The 22131-nt window shown below is 45.7% G+C and overlaps 1 pseudogene; it reads left to right on the top strand.

Moving 5' to 3' along the window:
* Positions 1 to 12424: 12424 nt before the first annotated feature.
* The window catches only part of LOC138262409 (nmrA-like family domain-containing protein 1), a 33354-nt pseudogene continuing 23647 nt past the window's right edge, over positions 12425 to 22131 (top strand).

Raw genomic sequence — 22131 nt, 5'->3', positions numbered from 1 at the left:
CTCTTTACCTCCTTGCTGAGCAAATATGGCATACTACGCCGATGAGGAGGACCAATATTAAGATATTTCAGAAATGCCTCCGGAGCACCAAATGGGGGAGAGATTAGTGGAGGCACTTTGTCACCATGTGCAAGACTCCGAGAATTGGGCCCTGATAAAGGCTCCAAAGCCAATCACTCAGTCTTTGACTAATTTTGGCAAGAGAGAACTTCCTGGGCGAAGCAAGTCAGTCAGCGCATTCACAACAATACACTCGTATGGAGGACCCGAATCTCCAATTACAACGCTCGGGTGCCCTTCATCAGCTCAGATTTTGGCACATGATGGCAGCCTCTGTGCGGCATAACCACGAATATGGGGGCATTCTTCATCATGAGGCGGTGGACCCCTTCCCCATGCAACCTCACCCTCAAGATGACTCGCATGTGCATACTACTTCAACCTCGGAGTCGGAAGTCTCGCAAAAAGACACTCTACCTCTAAAGAAGAAGCATAAATCTCATCATTTATCATCCAATATATCTGCTCCTGGTGGTCGAAATCTCCTCTTTACACCGGAGGACATCATTCATCCCGCTCCACGGAGTGGGTCCACTGTGCGGAAGTGGCACATTATATGCAAGGCAGATTGTGTGAGAACTTTGAAAAAGATGTCCGCAACACTCTGAGATCGAAGTATCCGTGCCCATCTCTGTTAGGCAACGTCAGTGGCAGATACCCCTGATTTGGACCCCAGTATGGTGCCTTTTGTGAGGAAGTTCACGAAGGATCCCAAAAATGGGTCTAGACCGCATGTGGTGCAGTTGCCAATATAAACTCTTTGATTTATCAGGTCCTTTAACAAGAATCTTAGATTTGGACCCTGAGGTCATATAGGAGTGGACACAAAGGGCTTTATGCCTTTTAGGTAATGTGAACTGTGCCATGTCTACTGAGCGTTGTCGCTCTTTCCTCATGCACCTGGATCTGAAGTTGGAGGACATGACCTCTACTGAGACAGGAACTCTGGCCAATGGCTTACTTCTTTGAGACAAGTTCGTCAAAGATCTTGGCAAGTACATATCCACTTTCACGGCACGCGATAAGGCGCAAACGTCCATTAAAAAAAGTCTTCAACATGCTATTTTTCTCGGGCCAAGTGTCAAGCTTCAAAAGTTGCCGCCCAAAGAGGCAGAGGTCGTTCCTATCCTTCCTTCACATTCTATCCAACCCATTACAGGGGTGGTCTTGGGCACGGCTTCAGAAACTATCACAGAAGTGGCTCCACCCCTGATACCAATGTTGCAGGTAAGGATTATTTCTTCTTCAGAAGTAGTGTTGGGGAGCAGAATTCAATATTTTCTCAATGCATGGCAGACTATCACACAAGATCCTTGGGTGTTGCAGACAGTAAAATAAATTCTAGCTATCGCGTCTAGAATTTTCAATTCTATTAAGGACACAGAGGCGAGGATTTTGCTTCTCTTTCCATGCTTTAATAACTCAGCAGCCAATAGGAAAGACTTTAGTACAAAAACTACAAATCCCATGAACCCATTATGACATAACCACAACCATAGAGACCAGCCCTATAAAACCCTCGTGACCCAGTGTCTCTTCCTCTTTCTTTGCAAATAGACACAGTTAATTCACTGATGCCCAAAAGTCACATAAATGAAACCTCAAGTCCAGAAGGAAACAATGGAACATCCAAACCAGGACGAAACAGCAGACAAAGGAGAGGAAGGAACCGGGTCTCAAGGAGGTATCCAGGCAAAGAAATGCAATCACTTGTCCTCTTGACCTAAGACAAGAACAAAAATACATAGCCATAAACACTGCCTTGAGTGACAAAAGCAAAGTTAAATCACAACAAACTTATTTAAAATATGAATTATTATTTTGTTTTTTACATATATAATACAATGTTAAAATCAGGGTGGGGAGAACAAGTAATAACGCATGTAAAAGGATTCCAGAAAGACTTTATTAATGAAATTTCCAACAAAGGGAGGGATAATCCTCGCCTCCGTGTCCTTAATAGAATTGAAAATTCTAGACGCCATAGCTAGAATTTTTTTTATTCTATGTCAGGACCGGAGGCTCTGATTATGCTAGTTTAAAGTTTAGCCATTACCACTGAAGACACATCCAGAATAGGTTTATGATAAAACCTCTTAAACGTGGAATCAGACGACCAATCTGCTGAATTTAATATGTCCTCTAAACGAGAACCTAAGGCAAAGGATTTTGATGCCATAGCACCTCTCACAGAATGTGCACCAAATTTGGAAACATCAATGCCTGCTTCAGATAAAATCCACTTCACCCATCTGGCAAGGGTTGCCGAAGCAACCGGGCGAAAAGGCTTTTGAAGAGAAATAAGCAATTGACCCGACATATCAGAACGAAATTCGACTGCACTCCCCTCGTGATCCTTCAAACATTGCACTACACAGAGTTTCCTGTTATCAGGAAATGCAGGATAGGATACTACCCTGGTATTGCATTTTGTTCTTCTGGATATGACAAAAGAAACACCTTCAGGAGAAAATCTTCTTCCTGCCAAGTCCAGAGCTTTAACATCAGACACTCGCTTACAAGATACAAGACAAAGTAATAAGGTAAGTTTATCAGACAGTTGCTTCCTGGAGAGATACTTATTGGAAGGCCATGAGTCTAAAAACTGTAAAACAATGTTAACATCCCAAAGATCTGAGTATTTGGGAAGCGGCGGATTCAACATCCTAATGCCTCGAATCAGTTTACAAACCATAGTCAATTGGTCTACCCTCTACGGACACATGTCCAGTCGAAATGGCTGAACGAAAATTGTTGATCGAGTTATAAGCCATCCCAGAGGCAGCCAGGGAAGCTAGAAAATTCAAGATCAAGGTGCAATCGGCAGTAAGGGGATCTGAACCCTGTGAAGAACATCAACTACACCAGCGTCGCCAAGCTGAGGTATAGCGTTTATGAGTGTTGGGGGCCCAGGATTGATTGATGAATGCCTGAGCTTTGCTCGAAAGGCCTGGGAGACTCCAATTTTGCCTGAAAGATGCCAGGGCAGAAGAGACAGTTGGCCTGATAAGATCAAAGGATGAGGAGATTTCCCCCGGGTCCAGGAGGAGATTCCAAGACCAAGGAAAGAGGCAGGGAGGAGCGCAGGCCAACTCCATAATGATGGGGAACCATGGTTGTCCTCTCCATAAAGGGGCAATCAACACCATTTCTCCCTCCTGTCTCCGAAGATGTGCTAGGACCCTGGGGATCATTACAATGGGGGAAAAGGCATTTGCAAGGAAAGGAGTCCAATCCTGGAGGAAGGCATCTGTCGCTCTCGCTCCCGGATCCGGACTCCAGCTGAAGTATGTCGGGAGTTGAGTGTTCAGACGGGAGGCGAAGAGGTTGATTGAGCACGGACCCCAAATCTGCATTACCGCTCTGAAGACACGAGGATGCAATCTCCAATCGCTGGCATCCCTCAGATGACGGGAGTGCCAATCCGCTATCACTTTTCGTTGACCCGGAAGGTACTCTGGTGTCACAGAAATTTGGTTCTGGAGACAGTAATGCCAGAAGTCTTTGGCAATCTCAGTCACTATCTGTGACCGGGTTCCCCACAATTTGTTCACATATCGAACTACTGAAATATTGTCCATCCGGAGTAGAATGCAACATTTCTCTCTGCCCGCAGAGAAACTGCGGATAGCAAAGGAACCCACTAAGAGTTCCAGGCAGTTGATATGCATCCATAGCTCCTCTTGAGACCAGCGGCCTCCGGTGGAAAGGGGGCGCAACAAGCACCCCAACCCCAAAGGCTGGCATCCGCCTCTATGATCAGGTCTGGAGAACAGGGAAAAATGGCTCTGCCGTTCCGAGCCTCCATGTGCGTTAACCACCAAGACATCTCGATTCTCGCCTCCTCAGAGAGAGGAACTAACTGGGAATAGGACAATTCTTTGTTCAAGTGCAAGATCTTCAGACGTTGGAGGGATCTGTAGTGCAGAGGGCCTGGAAAAATTGCCTGAATAGAAGATGCTATCAGTCCCACTATGTGAGCCATGAATCTCAAGGAGAGAGTCATCTTGGACAATGCTAGTCTCAATTCTCTCTTGATTTTCTTTACCTTCACTTGGGGAAGAATCAATTGAGCGGAAGGCGAGTCCACCAAGAAACCTAGGAATTCTATAGATTGAGAAGAAATCAGGATGGATTTTTGGACATTGATAGATCCTGAAGGAGAGATATCGCCCATTCCAAGTGGAGCATAATCGTTTGGGGGGACTGAGACATGATTATGATGTCGTCTAGGTATATGATCAAAGAAACACCCCTGGCTCTCAGGTATTCCACCACCGGTCTCATAAACTTCGTGAAGCTCCACGGAGCTGACGACAGACCGAAAGGGAGAACCTTGAATTTTTATATATTTCCTTCCCAGCGAAATTGCAGGAATCATCTGTGGGGGGAAAGATAGGAATGGACAGGTAAGCATCCTTCAGGTCCAAACGGACCACCCAATCTCCTATCTGAAGGATGTCTCGAAGTAGGTGGATCCCTTCCATTTTGAAATGTCGGTAAAGGATCCACTGATGGAGTAACTTCAAATTGAGAACTAATCTTGAATCGCCTCCCTTTTTGTCTGTTTTACTAGAAAGATGGGACTCACAATTCCTCTGGGGTGTAAACTTGTTTTTTCTATCGCCTACTTTGACAGGAGAGTCAGAATTTCTTTGTGAATGAAAGACTGATCGGAGAAGGAAAAATACATCATGTTTGGGGAGCTAACTGATGTGGAGATTGGAAAAATTCTATTTTGAATTTGAGAATGGATTCAAGTACCCAAGGATCGTTTGAGAGTTTTTGCCAATTGTGGTAGAAAAGGCAGTGCGACCCCCTAACGAAATCTCTTCCCAAGGAATAATTCTCACCTGCAGGAGAGGAGTCTTGGATGGCGGCTGCTGCACCTCTGAACCTTCCTCAACGAAAACGGCCTCGAAAGGACCACCTTGAGGGATAGAAGGTGGAGGACTGATCTTGGTAACCACATCTACCCCTATGGCCTTGGAAGCCATCTCCGGTAGAATTCTGATATCCTCGGCCAAACGGTCGCCCCCCTGAAGCGTCCGGCCCAAGAAAAAAACGGGGTGAAGTTCTCTCTTGACAGAACCCTGAGCTTTATCCAAACTGGAAAAGGTAGCAATGAACTTGGAAAGTTCTTTCAAGAAGGGAGCTCTGAATAAGAGATCTTGGGCCGCTGGGCCCACGTCCGAAGACGCAAGATCAGCTAACTTGGGATCCATAAGAATGGACCAGCGGCATTCATTAGAAATAGCGCAGTTGGTATTACCCAACATGCAAATCGCTCTTTGTGACCAACCAATAAGGGTTTACGTGTCTATCAGAGAATTGGATTCCTTTGCTTGGTAAGCCAGTTCCAAGATCTTAGTCAAGGGGCCTGACAAGTCCAAGAGTTTATCCTGACTGGATTTTCAGGCCCTGTCGATTCCTTTCTTAGGATCTTTTGTATACTTCTTGAGGTAAGTAACCATGGAAGGCTCTACTTCTGGGGTTTCTGTTACTTTGTCAGGGAGATCCGGTCTGGGACATTCAGAGCGTAAACGAGTCTGCACTTCTTTATCAAACTCTTCTCAAATGTGAGTTTTTACATAATCTGTTACCTCAGGGGGAGGAATCCAAGCAGTGGATCTGGGGTGGATGATCTCCCCCAGTTCAAACATTAAAAGTTTAACTTGTTTGGCGGCAGAGGTATGATGAGACTTTGCTTTATGCTTGCGGGGTTGGGAGTCATCCTTAGGCGAGCTGCAAGATGAATTAGCAGCAGAGTCCTCTGATAAATCATCTGAGTGCGGAGCTGTAGGAATACTATAAGGGTGTTCAGTCATTACAGATGCCGTTAGTTTTTCGAAGGCTTCTGCATGAATGTCTTTGGAGGGTGGATTAGAAGAACCTTCAATCATGTAATAGAGTTAAATGCCAACCAGTGGGGCTGAGGGCTCCTTGCGGCTCTGTGGAGATAGAGGGGGTTGTTGGTCCCTGCACAAACTGATTTATCACATCAATTGCCTGTAACTTTTGGCGGGAGCTTTTGCGATCAGGTCTCTATCCCCACGCAAAGTTCAAGGTTGTATTATTCTCCGAATGGACAATGTGCCTGCAGTCAGGTACATAAATTGCCTGGGGGGTACCAGGTTTCAACTGTTAGCGGAGATAGCCCAGGATTTAGCATTATTGCCTGCAGCGTCATATTTCGGTGATCGCGGAATATATTCCGAACTGCCCCAATGTGGCAGCGGATTGGAATTCACAATTCCTGTGGGATTCCAGCAAATGAAAGCTCAAACCACAAGTTTTCCAGGTGTTACAACAACGATGGGGACAATGTCTTCTGGACTTATTTGCGCGCCAGCTGATTATCCAACTTCCAACCTTCTTCAGTTGGAGGCATGACCCTCTTGCAGCAGCGACAGATGCATTTCTACACTCTTGGTCAAAGGGTCTTGTGTATGCCTTTCCTCTGTTCATCGTGATTCCGTGGGTTCTTTCCCAGTTACAGCGACAAGCAGCAGACTTCCACACCCTCTGGTCCTGAAAAGCCAGCTGTCACTGATGGCTAGTAGGCTTTCAGGAGATGATGGCAGGTGCCAGGAGTTTCAGAATCAACATTGTTTTTCTTTTCACAATCCTGGGCCCTCTCTACTCATATAATATAAAAGATATAAGCAAGCCTGGCGAAAGTGGGTACGTAGGTGTGGTGAATGGAGATTGGATCCCTTGGGATCGGAAACTCACATCATAGCAAATTTTCTTTCTGAATTAGCCTCGCAGAGCTTAGCCTACAGAACAATTAATACCGTTATGTCAGCTATTTCTGCGGATCACCCCCATATTCAGGGAAAACAAGTGGCGAAACATCCGTTATTTTTGTAAACTTCTTTGAGGCATTCGTATGGCTAAACCTCCTCAACCAAAGTATCCGTTCTTATGGGACGTCAATGTGGTGCTCGTATTTCTTAAGAGTTGGCCTTGTAATAAAGATCTTTCACTTTACAGCTTTTTGAGAAGCTAACAATGTTGTCATGTCTACTCTCCTGTAGACGGGTTTCGGATGTTCGAGCCTTGAAGATTGCAGGTAGAGTATTTACTCCCTTGGGAGTGTCATTCTCTATCTCAAGACGCACTAAAACTGCTTTACGTTGCATGCGTATCCATCTTTTTCTCGTGATAAAAAGTTGTGTGTAGTTCAATTCAGCAAAGTTTATGAAGATTGTACTCAATAATTCAGACAAAATGCTTCTGATCGATTTCTTGTTTCTTGACAGAAACATTTCCGCCCAGTTACTTCAGCGACTTTGGCCCACTGGTTATTGCCTAAGGCAGGTATAGATGTCTCTCTGTTTGGGGCTCATTCTGTTAGTGGAGCTATGACTCCAAAGGTTTTTCCACTGGTGCAAGATTGGAAGATATTACTATTTCCGTCAGTGGCGAGCAATACCTCTACTTGAATTCGGTGGTCTACAGGTGAAAATTGCCACAGTTCAGGAGCTATATCCATCAGTGGATGCGGTCACTAGAGATCGGCTTCGTCAGTTGCTGACACTTCTTCAAGGATCAGATGGATGTCAGTGCAATTATATTCACGTTGATATCTGCTTGTTGGTTATGTTGCAAAGAAAGAGGACGGCCGTTAGTGTATTTAACTTATACAGCCTTGGGGAAAGGATATGATTGGTTAAGCCTATGTCTCATGGGATATGTAGTTTCAAGTTTTGTTACATTTTATTGGCTGCTGTTTGGTTAGTAAAGAAAAGAGAAAGCATAATCCTCACCTCTGTGTCCTTAATAGAATCTAAAATTCTTGACGCATTAGCTAGAAAATGTTTTACTCCTGCTGCCTCGCTCCAGCACAGGCTCCTTAGCAATCCCGGTGCTGCTTTCCTGTTAAACCTAGCATGAAAGCAGCACCAAGATTGGTCTGAGTGGCTTGGACTGCCGTTCAGACACAGCCCTGGGGTCTGGGCAGTTTCTCCAGCCTGGCGGTGTAGCACAGCCGTGCTGAAGAAATCTAAGTGCACATGTGCAATTAGGTGCACTCTCTCCTCCTCCCTCCTCCCTCCTCCCACCTACTGTGGACCGGCCCCACCCCACTGTGCACTGCTGGCTGAGCCAGGAGATGAAAAATAAAACAATAGTATTGCTAGGGGGGCGATGCTCCTTCGCCATTTCGGAGGAGCCACACCTGCACTTTGAACTCCCACTGCGCAGGCTGTGTGCGGGTGAAGCCAGGGACATGGGCAGGCCCGTCTGTGCCCGTCATCGCCAGGAAGAGGCAGGGCAGTGCCACCCCCCTTGGCTATGTATTCAGGTACTGTTGTTTGGCGTGTTTGGCATGGCGGCGGTGTATCTCGTTTTTCTGGTCGTACTGTACTAATCACTGGTGACCATTTGACACTGTAATTGGACCATTTGTTTTAAACTTTGTAGGTGTGGTAACTTTAAGTGCATATCATGGGTAAAAGAAAGGGAAACAAGGGCTCAGTGAGGGCTAGAAAGGAATCCCAAATCTGCTCGGAGGCATGTTGCTGATAATTACAGCCTCCAGGACATTGACAATCGTTATGTGGAGGTGGAGGACATTCTAACTAGAGGAACCCAGTTGACAGAATCACAGCTCTCAGAGGCTTCCAAAGACAAGAAATCTCATTTTTTTAAGGGGAGCTTATGTAACTTGGGTCCTGGCATTTCAAAGTTGTCTAAGGGGCAAAGTGTGCAATCAGAAGCAGGAAGGACACCTATCCCATCTAAATCTCCGGCAGAGCAGCTGAAACAGCTGCCCTCTAAGGGTGGTCATGTGCATCGGGTCCCCACCATGACTATTTGTTCTAACACCATGGCCACTGTTGAGGATGTTACTCAATGACACTCTCCCTCTGCATTACTTAGGGGCCTGGCCCAGCCTACTATTGACAACCTGACATCGGAGATCTACTGTTTGGATGCTAATAAAGCAGACGGAAGATAGAGCTTAATACAGCGAAGGACGCTATTATTGCTTCAAATTTTAGGGTTTCAGGTTTTGTAAATCAGAACAGTAGTTAATTTCAAACATTGTTGTTGCATAAGCCTTGTATTCACTCCACATCTAATATACACCAGTGTTCACTTTCGAATGATGTCCCTTTAGGCAAGCGCCATCTTATTGTTAGGCTTGCAGCTCCTTCTCATGTTTTGTCTTCTCCTATAGGTAACACTGATTATAATAACTCAATCAGAGGCCCGTCAAGGTGGGCAATTCTGTACCTGTCGTTGACAATATGGTAATGGACTGTGTGGACTCCGCCCTTGATCCTGCTCCGCATGAGGGAGGTAGGAGTGGAAGGGCTAACAGGGAGCCTTTTAGTGTATCTTTGTCTAACAAAGACAATGATCATTTGGATCTTCTCTGGATCGTGCTTCTTATGTGGCAGGTTTGGTAAATGTGCTCCCGTTGAAGTCAAATGTCGTTGAAAACTATATGCAATTGAAAAACTATGTGACACACTCATTGGCTATGAAGGGTGGGTTCAATGTAAACGTCGACTCAAAATAGTTATGGAACACAGAATTGGGTGAGTGGGTCGAGATCACAAAACCTTTGCGGGTGATTGCATTGTAGTCAATTCAGTAACAGTCAGGTTGTAGGTGATATTATTGCTCGATGTATAAACAAGTTTAGCCCAGGGGAGAGTACTGGGGTTCGGCCACTTGGATTCTTTTATAGGCCAAATTATGTTGCCAATTCGCGCTTACCAGGATCTTCTTTATCTATGACAGAGTCAAGTCAATCAAGTGGTTGCGGGGGCCCTGCCCCTGTAAAAGCCTGGACCCTCCCTCTTAATTCGATGCACTGGCCATCCTGGAGGAAGTGGATTGACTACCCTCTCCCGGTTACCTGGAAAATCACATTATGAAGGATGGGTAGGGGTATCTGCCGCTTGGAAGGGATACACAAAATGTGCAGTTTACCTCTTTTGTCACTGAATATAGCGGGCCTTGAGTAGAAGGTAAATGACAAGAACTGATTTAACTTTATTAAACAGTATAGTACCCTGGACTTTCAAGAATCTTGGTCAGGTAGAACCACACCATCTTTGGATGGATTTGAATTTTTTTTTTTTGCCCAGCTGCTAAGGCACCCTCAGTTCGTGCCAAGGTAGGATTGTTCATTTTAATATCATTATCTCGAATCTGTTCTATGTTGAAATGAAATCTAATTCCCTTAATTTGGGTGAAGGTTTGCTTACTCTCCCAGACAATGTAATCTCCTTTTATTTACTATCTAGGGAATTCGATTTCAGAAGCTAAGACTAATCCATGAATTCCATCCATCACTTTCTGTTTACTTCAGCGTGTCACCCTAAGTGGGACAGTATGCCCAGACATGGGTCACGTGCACATTGTGCAACTGGAGCCAAGCTATACCTGGCTGATGAGCCATAGTCAGGGGAAAAACCTTCCTAGGTTGCTTATGTTCCGCTTCAGAGAAACCTGGCCTGGCAGTTTGGGCTGGACTGTTCCAGAAAGGTCAAGATTGATTTGCATATGGCTGGGTCCAAACTGAGGTGACAGTGTGTGCAACATAATGATGGACTGGGATGCAGCCCTTAGTAATTACCAGTGGCTGAAAATAATTCAAACATTCCATCCATCACTTATTGTATACTTCAGTGTGTCGCCAAGTTATACTTGGCTAAATGAGGCCTAATCAGGGTGAAACCGGTCCTATGTTGCTTGTGTTCAGCTTCATGGGTCCTAGCCTTGCAGTTCGGGCTGGACTGTTCCCATTCCAGCAGAGTCGAGAGTGCTTTGCATATAGCTGGGTCCAAACCAATGTAGCATGGTGTACAAAATAATAATGGCCTGGGATGCAGCCCCGAGTAATTACCAGTAGCTGAGAATAATTCAGACATTCCTTCCATCACTTATTGTATATCATATCCTACTACGGCCGATCAAACTCACATCTGTTATTCATATTGCTACAGCTGAAAAGGAGCGTCACTTTTTCACGTGAACAGTCCAAACTTGGCAAAGATCACGCAGAATGAAATCTCGATGTTTTACAATTCAGTGTGGAGACATCCTGCAGTCACATGGGCGCAGTTAATCGATTCCCCAAACATCACAGTTGCCGCAAACACGTCTACATAGGAGGTTCGGGGTATCAAGGGCCATATTTATACTTTTTGACGCAAACCAGCGCCGGTGCTGGTTTGCGTAATTTTTTTTACCGCCGGCTAACGCCATTCCTATGCACCATGCCGGCGTCTTATTTAAGGAATGACGTTAGCCAGCGCTACGGACTGGCCAGAGTAAAAAAAAATGACTCAAACCAGGCAGCGCCAGCGTAGGGGAAAATGGGGGTTGTGCGTCAAAAAATGGTGCAAGTCATGTTTGAGGCAAAAAATTGTGCCTCAAACCGGACCTGTGCCATTTTTTTAACGCACAAACCCCATTGAAATTACTCCTGTCTTAGCAAAGACAGGAGTCATGCCCCCTTGCCCAATGGGCATGGCCGTTGAGCAGAGTGCAATGTAGGGGGGCCAAAATAGGCCCCCATGCCACTTTAAAAAAATAAAAAATATATACTTACCTCAACTTACCTGTACTTACCTGGGATGGGTCCCGCCATTCATGGGTGTCCTCCAGGGGTGGGCAAGGGTGGCAGGGGGTGTCCCTGGGGGCAGGAGAGGGCACCTCTGGACTCCTTCCATGGTCAGAGACCATGGAAGTGAGCCCACAGATCCCTTAAAGCCTGCCCTGACCCAGGCGTTAAAAAACTGCGCATATCAGGCTGTGCGCCGTTTTTTAAGGCCCGCCCTCTCCTGTGTGTCAAAATGACACAGGAGTATAAATAAGGCGCACAGGCCTTAAAGTCATTTTTTGGGCAGGAACGCCTACCTTGCATGTCATTAACGCAAGGCAGTTTGCCGCATCCAAAAAATGACTCGCACAGAGGAATTTTGACATCTTCGGGCTCGGGTGTCAAAGTTTAAATATGGGGCAAGGTTTGCGCCGAATGTGCGTCAAAACGTTTGAAGCACATTCGGCGCAAACAGAGTATAAATATGCCTCCAAGTGTCTTGTGGGATGCACAGTGAACACTGAAAACACAGCAGCACTGAAAAGAGCCGCCCCTCCCTCCCCTTGTTCCAAACTTCCCTAACAAGATATATCATAAAGAAGCTTTCACGAACAAATGCAAATACTTTTCATGCTCAAATACAAATACTTCTGCGGAACTACGGTGAATGATACAATCGGTTATTCTGATTTACACACCAAGGTCCAATTAACAAGAATCCTGAGTGATGTCAAGGACTGAAGTAGTAGCGCCCTCTTGGCACATTATAGCTGCTGAAGAGCGCAGTGCGCGTGCGCTGTTTGCGGGAGCGCGCGAGTGGCTGCAGGCGAAGACATCGGGCGCAGGTCATCCGCCCACCGCTGTAAGTCAGAGCGACACTCCTGGCCGGCTGACTGCGAGCATCTGCCTATTCTTCCAGCATGTCCAAGCGTGTCATTGTTGTATTTGGAGCCACAGGTGAGAAAAAAAAGTTAGAAAAGGGATGTGGACTCATGTCAAATGACACAAAAAAGCATTTCGCATTCCTAGACATGTGTGTTCTTTTTTGCTATTATACGTTTGAGTTACCAAGTTCCTCGCTGCTGGCAACAAACAAAAAAGCCCGGAGTGGACGATGATGATGAAGCTAAACGTGGTATAAACCCAGCCGTCCGAGTGTTACATATTTAAATATGAATAGGGGTCTTATGCTGGGTTTCCACTGTTGTATTGGTGTCACTTAGGTGCGTGGCTTGCTAGAAAAGTATAGTTGCATTTACTACAAAAACCCAAACCTCTGCATTTTCTAGTCAGTCTTCTGCTTACGACAGTGTGGAAAAGATGGCGGTAACGAGTTTGGTGCTCCAAGTGTAGTTTATTTACACTTCTTTGCAGTTTTATGTAATGGTAACTTGACCCGAAGGTATCGGAGCGCTTTACCTCAGCACCATTAACACTCCATTTTTAGATAGGTGGAGTTTGTTATTGCCCAGAATCACAGCATGTTGAGGTGACGTCGCGACTTGAACCATGTTGTCCTTCTTCCAGTCCTCCCTCTAGCTTCCTAAATTGAAACCTACCGCTTCTACATTCCACCGCTGGCTTCATATTGCTACATTTCACTTATATCCACTCTCATACACCCCATCACCGAGCTCCACTCCACAGTCTGTTTTCTGAACCGATCTAATACTGTTTCTGATTCTGTCAGGACCGGAGTCTCCGATTATGCTTCTCTTTCCATGCTTTAATTTTGCAGCAGCCAATCAAAACAAAAGTTGGAAACACTACACTTTCCCTAAACACAGTAGAGTCACATGACAAATCATAGAGTCACCAGCCCTATATAACTATAATGAAACATATAAACCTCTTTCTCTGCTGCTACCCAGCCAGTTAAGTACTCTCTGTATCTTTCTTGTTTGCTAATGTGTATTTTTCTCTTGCTTGACTTTTTATTGCATATTAGAGTGGCTGTGACGCGCTGCCTTGCTGTTTTCATTGTGGAGTGGGAGCTTAGAGGAGGGAGGACACAAGTCTGTCTTGCGCTGCCCTCTTTTGTTGTTTTCAGCTTGCCAGCTTTTCCCCAGCCATTGTTTTCTGTGCGCCATAGAGCCCTGGACTTGGTCACCTCCTTTGTCACCGGCAGAACCCAGAGAGTCCGCCTCCCCCATTCCGCTCGGAGACCACCGAAATCATCTGCGGCGTACCGCAGGGTTCATCCCTCAGCCCGACCCTCTTCAACGTCGGCATGGCCCTGCTCTCTAACATTGCCCGATCGCCACAACCTCAACATCATCTCATACGCCGATGACACCCAGCTGATCCTCTCCCTCACCAAGGACTCAGCCAAGACCTACCGCCACGAAGGAATGAAGGCCATCGTCAAATGGATGAAGAGCAGCTGCCTCAAACTCAATTCCGACAAGACGGAAGTCCTCATCTTCGGCTCCACCCCCTCCGCATGGGATGACCCCTGGTGGCCTGCCACTCTCGGAACCACTCCGACCATGCACGCAACCTAGGATTCATCCTGGACCCCTCACTATCCATGACTCAGCAAGTCAACGCCATCTCCTCCTCCTGCTTCAACACCCTCGATCATGCTCCAAAAGATCTACAAATAGATACCCACCAAAACCAGAAGAACAGTCACCCAAGCAGCAAGCTGGACTACGGCAATGCCCTCTATGCAGGAACCACGGCAAAATTCCAGAAGAGGCTGCAACGCATCCAAAACGCCTCTGCATGCCTCATCCTGGACATCCCCTTCCACATCACAGACCACCTTAAAAACCTGCACTGGCTCCCAGTCAACAAGAGAACCACCTTCAAACTCCTCACCCACGCTCACAAAGCACTGCACAACACCGGACCAGAATACCTCAACAGACGACTCTCCTTCTACACCCCAACCCGGCATCTCCGCTCCGCCGCCCTCGCCCTCGCAACCATCTAACACGTCTGCAGAACTACAACCGGCAGTAGATCATTCTCGCACCTCGCCGCCAAACCTGCGCTAGACCAAAGACCTCCTTACCTTCAGGAAACTTCTCAAGACCTGGCTGTTTGAGCAGTAGCAGCAACTCCCCCCTTTCTCCCCTCTCCCCTCCTCAGCGCCTTGAGACCCTCACGGGTGAGTAGTGCGCTTTACAAATTCCTGATTGATTGATTGATTGTGCAGCTGAACATGAGGGAGACGCGTGCAACTGCCTCTTGACCCAAGCAATTTCATCCCTGCCTACGTCCAGCCGGATATTCCCATTCTGGGCTGAAATAATTCTACTAGGTATTGCCTAATTGAATTTTGCAGGTCCGTCTCCGCATTTTTTTTTCCTATTTGACTTTACCTGCCTTGGGGTATTTTTTATGTGTGGATGCCTTCCCTCTCCTGCCTTGAAGCTTTAATTACAGTCAGGTTTTCCCTGATTTTTATAATTTGCGCTTTTGTGTCATTTACCTTGGCCACATATGATGAAGAATAATGCCAAGGTCTCTACTATGATGACTCTGTGGGGTCTTTCAAACAAGAATTGGTCTATGCACTTGATTCCGGCATACGCCACACTGTTAATGTAGCTTTGACTAAGGCGATTCAGTCCACTAAGCAGAACTTGTTTGATTTTGCCAAACAGCAGGGATGGATCCCTGACAAGCTTGCTAGTGACAATGAAGATCCCTCAGGCTTGCAGGTTCGATATCTGATAATCCTCATGTGGGCGAATTTGATCAATTTGTGAGGTCGCTAGCCAAAGACCAGGGCTATAGTTACTCCACTACTGCCCCCAAAGGAAGTACTCAAAAAGATTCAGGGTCTTCCTCTTCATACCAAATCCCTGATCAAGGGGATGCTTCCCCTCCCGCAAACGCACAAAGAAGTCTCGCCACTCTCAGGTGACCTTGAATGTTCCTAAGGTCCTCATGTTTGAACCTGAGGATATTATTCACCCTCGGTCATCCTCCTTGACCCCTCCATCTGAGGTGGCAGAATACACTCAGGCCCACATAAGTCAAAGTTTTGATAAAGAGGTCCAATCTCAGCTGCGTTCCGAGTGCCTTAGACCCGACCTTCCTTCCAAGGGTACCGAAACACCAGAGATGGACCTTACTCTGGTAACCTATCTAAAAAAGTTCTCAAAAGTCCCTAAAAAGGGCATTGATCGCAGATGTCAGGACAAGCTCCTCAACTTTGCTGGGCCTCTGACAAAGATACTTGAGATGGGTTTTCTCGCCCAGGAATCTGGGACTCCCATTGATCCCGAAGTACCTGTGGGCTGGGCCTCTTGGGCCATGTGTTTTCTAGGAAACACCAACTGCGCAATTTCTAGTGAACAGCAACGTTCTATTCTTTTTAAGATGGACCCGTAGTTTGCCTACCTTGCCAATCTGAGGTAAGTCCCTTAGCTCAGGGACTTCTATTTGGGTCCCGTTTCCTTAAGTAACTATCTAAATTTGTAGCAACATATGCCAACCTGGACAGCGCAAGGGTCCATCAAGATGGCCCTACGTCCACTTTTTACCAGGGCCAGATGTTGCAATTCCCACCAAGGTCCTCAGCGAGGATATTAACAGCAATACAGAGGTGGTTATCAAGATTCCTACTCCTCCACTTTCTATCCATCCCGACCTAGAGTGGGTGGCAACCGCTTCCAAAGAGGAAAATCTAGAGGCTCCCAAGTCTTTTACCAGTACTCTGGTTCTACAGACGAGCCTAATTTCGATATCAGATGTCTTTTTGGGGGGCAGAAGGGTTTTTTCCTTCACAGCCAGAAACAAATTGCACAAGATCCCTGGGTTCTGGAAGCGAAACAGGGTTACAACAGTTCCCTCCTCTTAACATGTATTTTCCCTACAAGATCACGAGTTCATCTCCTCAGAGGTTTCAGACCTCATGGCCAAGGGAGCCGTAGTGGAGGTGCTTTCTCATCCTCACAGTTTTCTCAGCCCCATTTTCCTAGAAGAAAAGAAGGGTAGTGGATCCCACCTGCTCCTAAATTTGAAAGACTTTAATGGGTGGATTTTTTTTATCGCCATTTCAAGATGGAGGATATCCACTTGTTGGGGGAGATCCTACAAGAAGGGGATTGGATGGTCAGAATATATTTAAAGGATGTTTATTTGACCATTCCTATTTTTCCACCCTACCAAAGGTCCCTACAGTTTCTTTGGATGAGCATTGCTTCGAATACAAGGTCCTTCCCTTCGGTCTGTACTAGGCCCGATGGAGTTTCATGAAGGTGATGCAACCAATTGTAGAATCTCCTCGAGCCGGAAGAGTTTGATAATTTATCTAGAGGATATCATCATTATGACTCAGGGCCCTTTTTTGATACTTACTCACCTGGAGTGGGCTATCTCTCTCCTCCACAACTTAGGGTTCATTGTAAACAGTCAGAAGGCCATCCCGACCCCTTCACAGTGGATGGAATTCCTTGGGTTTCAAGTAGACTCAGTTCTGACGCAATTAATTCTTCCCCCTCTCAAGAGCTGCAACATCAAGAAGGAACTGAGATCGTTGTTGGGCAGGCAGACAGTATCATTAGGATGCATAGCTCAGATGGTGGGTCTTCTGTCCTCTTCAATTCAAGCTATCTTTCCCGGTCCCCTTCACTATCAGGCCCTTCAGCGCCTCAAAATATCTCACCTCCAGAAGGGTCTGAGTTACTCAGACATGATTCCCCAGTCCCTGGAAGCCTAGTCTGAGTTTCTTTGGTGGTTGGAGCATATGGATGCCCGGAATGGCAAAGCGATCTTTAGATCTTCTCCAGAGATCATGATCGAGTCCGATGCCAGCTGTTGGGGAACCCACTGTGGCCCAGTTTCCATGGGAGGTCATTGGTACAGAGCAGAGCTGGAACTACATATCAATTGCTTGGAACTGTTGGCGGGCACCTTTGTGATCGCAGCCTTTCCCCAGAGAAGTTGAACTGTTGCATCTTCCTTCAGATGGACAACATCTCCGCAGTGAGGTATGTCAACTGGTTTGGCAGGACGAAGTCTTGCATCCTGGCGGAGATTGCCAAGGATTTCTGTCATTTTTGCCTTCAACACCAGATAGCGGTATTAGCAGAATTTCTCCCGGGTCGCAACAATTCAGTAGATGCTTGGCCGTCTCATCACCTTCGAGACTTCAGCTATTGAAGACTTCATCCGAAAGTCTTTCAGTTTCTCCATCGCCATTGGGGTACTTTCTCGATGGACCTCTTTGCATCCTGGCCCAACAATCAGCTGAATCAGTTTTTCAGCTGGTGCCTGGATCCGGAGGGTCTACCAACCGATGCATTTCTGCAGTATTGGTCTCCATTCCTAGGGTATGCATTCCCTCCCTTCATGATGATCCACAGGGTTTTAGATCAGGCTCGTAGTCAGAGGGTGGATCTGATTCTAGTGACTCCCCTCTGGAAAGCACAGGCCTGGTTTCCTGTGGTGCTGGAACTAAGTTGCTCCCCTTCCAATTCTTCTGCATCGAGTTGGAATCTACTGCTAGATCCCTTGGGCATTCCTCATTCTCTGATTCAATCAGAATGCCTCTCTCTGGTGGCGTGGAAAGTTTCTGGGCGAGATGGAGTCTCCCAGGACTTTCATAAGAATCTAATGAGTACATCTCTCAGGCCTGGTTCTCGGGCACTCACAAACGCTACAACTCAGCTTGGAAGCACTGGTGTAATTGGTGCAGTGAACGGGGTGCTGATCCCTCTTCAGCAGATTGCTCTTTGATTTAATTTTTTTTTGTCTTCACTAGCTACTTTTGGTATGGCATATAGATCAGTGAAAAACTACAGGTCAGCCATTTCTGCAGGTCATTTACTTATTGAAGGTAAGCCTGTGGGTGAGCTCCCCATTGTATGCAAACCCTTGCAATGCATTTGGTTGAGTCATCCTCCTCAACCAAGACATTCTTTTCTATGGGATGTGAATAACGTTTTCCGCTTTTTAGACTCGTAAGCTGCGAATCTATTTCTTTCCAGAAATAAACTTTCTGCTATGCTTAGCATGCTCTTGTGCTTGGTTTCTTGTAAACAGGTTTCTGATGTAAGGGCCTTGGATTTAGCGGATAGAGCATTTTCTCCTGAAGGAGTAACTTTTTCCATTACACGTCGTACCAAGTGTAATACTAGGACGGTTTCCTACCCTAGTTTCCCTGATAATTCTAAATTATGTGTGGTGCAGTGGTTAAAGGAGTATGAGGTGAGTACTGCTGAATTTTGTACTGACATAGGGGGGGCATTGTTGATATTGCTACAGAAACCTTTTCGCCCTGTCTCCTCAGGTACTTTGGCTGCGATGGCTTCTGTCTGAAGCAGGTATTGACACCACCAGATTTGGTGCTCATTCTGCCAGGGGTGCCATGGCTTCTAAGTCCTTTTTTGTTGGGCTAACGCCTTGAGGAATTCTCAAAGTGACGTTGCTTCAGTGATGGTAGCTCAGCTTTAAACTAACATGTCTGGTCCTGACATAGAATATAAATATTTCTAGCATTCATGTCAATAATTTTTCTATTGAGGACATGGAGGCGAGGATTATGCCACCCATCTTGGTTTGTTTCATTATTGCATTGTTGTATACTAATTCATGATTTCCTATTGATTGAAATGTATTTTCTGTGATATATTTCACTTTCAGATGTTTTTTTAATGTTTCCTTTTTTCCCTCCCTGATGCTATTTGATTAGGGGTTTGAAGGTTCTATCAGATCAGTGTTTACTGCTTTTGCATTATTTCTGTCCTAGGTAATGAGGACAAGTGATCTTGACTCTTCTTCCTGGGTATAGCTGGAAGTGCTTTGTTTTCTCCTTGTTCCAGTCTTGGAGTTGGTCCGTTCAAGAGCTGTGATCTGAAGTCTCCAGAACCATGGTTCTGCTCCGTTCCAGGGTTTTTCCCTTGGTGTTCGAGTTCCAGTTATCTGGTTTGATACTTTCATTGCAGGATTTTGAGACTGTTTTACTGTTTTGGATTTACGCATAGAAAGAGGAATCTTATATGTCTCATTATGGTTATATAGGGCTGGTGGCTCTATGATTGGTTATATGATGTTATTGTGTCTATGGGAAGTATAGTGTTTTCAACTTTTGTCTTGATTGACTGCTGGAAAATTAAATCATGAAAGAAAAGCATAATCCTCGCCTCTGTGTCCTTAATAGAATTGAAAATTCTTGACGCGAATGCTAGAAACCTTTTTATTAGTTGCCTCCAGCTCCCACTCTTAGCACGTGTGCCTCATTATACAAGAAATGTCACTCAGACTCTCGATGTTAACCATAAACCAGAGACTGCTTATTCTTCAATACATGTGCAGGTTTATAGGTAGTAGTTTTATTTTGGCCAGGCAGGAACAGCACATTTAATTATCTCAGCCTCTCCCGCCATTTCAAGTCTACAAAAGCTAAACAAAATTGTCAGTACAAAACTATACAATTATTTTCTCCACGTGGGTTACCATGAAACTTATAACTAAGCAGTTCAAGAATGTCAAAGGTTTGGAGGTTCATATTGCGTTATTGCATTGAAACAAACCAGGATGGTATGTCAATATTTTTCTTGTGGTGCTTGATAACGTATTTCAATTTGGTTTTCTGATTGGTGGGATTGCGACTGCACATATATGGCAGTCTTAGAGATCTAGGGACGTATGTTGGTGGAAAGAGAATTTAGTTGTTACTTTAAACTCCTTTTCGTGATGCGAGGGCCGAATGGACCAAAATTGGCGCAAGAGTGTTGGTGGATAGGTGCTTGGAAATATGCTCAGCTGTGCTAAGCCAGCAGTGGGGTGCAGGGTGTGGACGAAGGGCAAAAACATTTTCACCCAGAATATACTGGGCACAGCTGTTAGCCCATTGTCTTAAAATCTGCAAGAAGGTTGTGACTCAAAACCGAATCCTACCCTCTGGGCCTAGCTAAGGTCGGTGCCTTTGGCTGACGGAAGTAGGGAACTTGGGTTTGCCCTGCACTCTGTGCCAGAAAGGCATGCCTAAAGCCATGTATAGGGGACTGGCGTGGTCTGTGTCCAGACCCACCTGGGTATGGCCGAGGTCTATGTCTACCAAGCTTTATGACAATGGTGCAGGCATATTAAAGATGCTTGGTGAGGTAAATCAGTACAAAACCTTGAGAAATAGATGAACAATATTTCATACGGGAATTATGCTTGTTTAATAAGACTATTAATGAATATCCTCTAAGATCAGTCATCAATCAATGTAATAACAAAAAAAATCTTACAAAAATAGCATTGAAACAACTTTGTATACAATCCCGAATATGCTGAAATGTGTAAGTTTTGGTGAAAAGTGTAATTGATTTCCACATCTTAGACCTCGATTCAGTGCTCATGATCCCAAACTGTCATCGCTGTTGATATCATATCACATCTTTTTGGTATCACAATAGCTGCAAGCTGTTTTTTTTAAAGCTGGTACTGTATGCTTTTAATTATAAAGAAAGTTCTGCTAGTAAGTTTTTATTGGCGGTATTTTTTGCATACTCTCCTAACAACCTGATGAGGTAGGACTAGGTCAAAAAGGTGGTAGAATACCTTTGTGATTTGGAGTTTAAGATAAGGAGATAGTATCCTGCACTCAGACCCTACGCAACTGTGTGGTTGTAAATTGAGACTTTAGTCCTCCATTCTAAATGTTCTTCTCTTTGGATTTTTCACTAGGGGCCCAAGGTGGCTCAGTTGCCAGGGCTCTCCTAAATGATGGCACCTTTGCTGTGAGGGCTGTGACACTAGACCCCAATAAGAGTTCATCTCAGGAACTGAAGAAGCTTCAAGGGAGACCTGGACCACATTGAGACCTTAAAGCCTGCCCTGACTGGTGCCTATGGAGCCTTCATTGTTACCAACTACTGGGAGCATGGCAGTAAAGAGAAGGAGGTTGCACAGGTGAGACATAACACTCTTATCAGGGGTGAGTCCAAGGAGCTGCCCACTCATCAAGAGTACCCGCTCTCCCCTAGCTCCACCCCACCGTTCCTTGCGATGGGCTGGACAGGATGCGCTGTACTGAGCAGGTAATGTTTAATATTGGATTGATGTCTGATATTGTGACCAGCCTTGAATCGTACGTGGTGGGAGCTTGCATTATCAACATCTGTGTTTCGGCTGTCTTTGCTAAATCCACCCTGGTTTGGTGTGTTTATTACAGGGTAAGGCTCTGGCTGATCTATCTAAGGACGTGGGCTTACAACACGTGGTGTTCAGTGGTCTGGAGAATGTGAAGAAGCTGACTGGAGGCAAGCTGGAGGTACTTCACTTTGACGGCAAGGGTGAGGTGGAAGAGTATTTCAGAGACATCCGTGTCCCTATGACCAGCATCCGAATGCCTTGTTACTTTGACAACTTTCTAACTACTTCCGACCTCAGAAGGCCCCAGATGGCGATGGCTACTTGCTCGGTAAGTAATGGAGTATGGTTGTTTTCATTCAAGCTGTGATTGGCTGCTTGTAGGGCAGGGGTCGGGCTTGCTTCTTGGATACCGTGTCCTTAAAAACATTGCATCAAAAATGAAAGCACATATCAGTACCTAG

This window comes from Pleurodeles waltl, chromosome 10, assembly GCF_031143425.1.
Source record: "Pleurodeles waltl isolate 20211129_DDA chromosome 10, aPleWal1.hap1.20221129, whole genome shotgun sequence".
Classification (NCBI taxonomy): domain Eukaryota; kingdom Metazoa; phylum Chordata; class Amphibia; order Caudata; family Salamandridae; genus Pleurodeles; species Pleurodeles waltl.
Note: the sequence above shows the minus strand (reverse complement) of the source record. Positions and strands in the feature narration are given on the sequence as shown.